Raw genomic sequence first — 2,590 nt, 5'->3', positions numbered from 1 at the left:
CGCCCGGTGCGCGCACGTGGGCTTCGCTTGCTGTGCCGTGCAGGTCAGTGAAGAATCCGACGTGCGGTTGCAGTGTTGTATGGACATCCGATTTGAGGAGAATAACGGCGGCGGTGTGGAGGACGCTGCTCAGGTTTTGTGCGGCTGCGCACCGGGTTGCATTGTGCCCATTCGCGCGGGCATCGCCCCCCCGCGTACAGTTGGGGCATTGGCGGTATCTCTGTCTTTCGTACCGTTGGGCGGCTTCTCGTTTGGTAGGCAGTATGTATCTTTTGCGTTCCCGGATTTTTTATTTGCCTTCTTCCTGAGATTCTTCCGGGAGACCTGGCGGGGGGGTGACAGGAAGGACAGGGGAGCGCCGCACGGGAACAGTGGACTGTTGATGGAGAATTGGGTCCAGCTGGCATTCGCTTGTTTGAGAACTAGCCACTTTTGAAGTCGCCGGCTCAACTGTGATTACCAAAAATAGAATCTGAAGGTAGTAGAAAGAAGGACAAAGCATCAGTACGAGGGCGCACGCCTTGTGAAGCCCCGGCCTATAAACCACATGGCCACGGGTAGTAGTGGTGGAGTGGGGGCGAGACAGTCGACGCCCGACAGTTCGTATACATGGGAACGACCGTGTGTAGAAAGGAAGGGCCAAGTGCTCGAGGGCTGTGCCACTCTCCCCCCCGAGGGAGCCACGTTGAGGAGTGCGGTGGAGGGAGGAATATGAGGGGTGTAACAAGTGGGTAGCGTGCCGGAGTGCCGAGGGGCTATTGGTTCACCTGGGCTTCACGTGGTGCCGTGAGGGTGTGTAGACTGAGCCGTGGCGGAAATGGCGTACTGCAGTGTAGTGCGAGGGGCTCACTTGGACACGCGGCGGCAGCGTGATGTACGCTGGGGGGATTGTTGGGCTCTCACGGTTCAGTGGAGGGTGCCGTTGTCTGTTTTGCGGAGAGCGGCCGCCTGGGTGTAGAACGGACGGAGCGATTTCTTTCTCTCTAATTCTGTCGCTCGGTCGCTGTCTCGTAGACGGTACGTGTTTAGAGAGCCGAAGTTCGCCCTCCGACCCAAACGACTTGGGCATACTTGGTAGAGATTACTGGAATGGCCTGTGTGTCGTAACGGGGTGTGTGGCGCCTTGAGCATAGCATCGTTGTTGCGCCCGTTAGTCGGGCATTGCGCTATTCGTCATCTTGGGTTGTGAGACTCCAGTCGCGGCAATTGTAAGGGGATTCAACCCCAAGTTCGCACGGTTTCAGTCTCTGGTCACTTTGTCGAACGGTTTGGTGGTTACCGTAGCGCCGGGCCCCAGGAGTAACTGATAACCGCTTGAGTCTATCCCAGTCCCTGAGGCCCTAGGCTTCGCTCTTCGGGGTGTAGCTGAATGGAATAGCACGTACGTCGCCTCCGGTATGTTGAGATCCACGGTAGTCTCTGTCGGCGCCGCGAGTTAGGTATTCGTCTGTTTTCACTTGAGCGCCACGTATATCCTTCCTCAACTGACGGAGAACGGACCTCGCGGCACTGGGATGCACCCGCCCTTTCAGGCAGTATGTGCACCGTCTTCGGGACGGGGGGCCGTATGTGGACTATTGAGATCGGCCTGGCATGCGTTCCTGTGTTTTGTGGCCTCGAGCGAGAGGTACGGGCGCTGTGGGAGTGTGAGCGGAGTTCGTGTCGGACAGTGGGGGCTGCATGGTCCGGAGGACTGCGCAGCGATCGAGTGTCACGCCTGTCAAGGAGCCAGCGATTCTAGGGGATGGACGTGTACGCAGCTCAGCCTCGTGTTGACCGTGGCCCAAGCTTTGCGCCACTGTGGCGCTGATCCCGGAGGGGCGAGAGGGCGAATCGGTGCCAGTCGTTTTCTGCCGAACAACGGTGGTTGTCCTCCTCGCCAGTCGAGCCCCTGGAAGAAGATGACGATATTTGAGATCGTTCACTCGCATCGGCTTGCGCGATCCGAGGACCGGCTCAGCGCCGTGGGGGCACCGAATCAAAGCGCCCGGTGCGCGCACGTGGGCTAAAGTAAAACCGGTGGTTTGTTAGTATTTATGTCATCATTGATAATGAAATAGTAAATGAAACAAATGTAAAAACATAACATAATAAAAGGTTGTGACTACTAAGTTCATTTGGATGAACGCTTTTTACGCCNNATAGTAAATCAAACAAATGTAAACATATCATAATGAAAGGCTGTGACTAGTAGCAAAAGTTCTTTTGTTCGCCGCATTGGCCCATTCGCAGCTGAAAATCTTTTACACTAAATTTAGTTCAATCTCAACATCCTTTTTTCTTGGAAACAAAATAGAGAATAAATCACCCAAAAAAGCAAAATCCAAAAATAAAAGTCAGCTGTTTGAAACAAGTTAAATTATTCCCTAATATGTCCCGAAAAAACTTTAGAAGTAGAAGCAGGAGATAATGGAGTTTCATAAAAAATTCAAAAAACAGAAATGAAACGTCGTATACTGTTATCTGAACCTTCAACACTTTTCAAGTAATTTTGAAGATGACATACTGAGACAAAATGATCTTACTTAAATTGAATTCATCAATAACTACGCCTATGCATATAGGGCAGCTCTAGTAAACGGCGGCTGTA

General features: G+C 52.8%; 1 protein-coding gene across 1 annotated transcript in view; it reads right to left on the bottom strand.

Annotated features, from left to right (window-relative positions):
• Positions 1–2,145: 2,145 nt before the first annotated feature.
• Positions 2,146–2,590, bottom strand: part of CSUI_006337 (uncharacterized protein) — a 9,293-nt gene continuing 8,848 nt past the window's right edge. The window contains exon 3 of the mRNA XM_068066500.1: positions 2,146–2,590. This exon is cut by the window's right edge and continues 2 nt beyond it. The gene's annotated coding sequence lies outside the window, so the exon portion shown is untranslated.

Source organism: Cystoisospora suis (genome assembly GCF_002600585.1).
Source record: "Cystoisospora suis strain Wien I chromosome Unknown contig_3195, whole genome shotgun sequence".
NCBI lineage: Eukaryota > Apicomplexa > Conoidasida > Eucoccidiorida > Sarcocystidae > Cystoisospora > Cystoisospora suis.
This window is presented reverse-complemented; position numbering and strand designations above follow the sequence as displayed.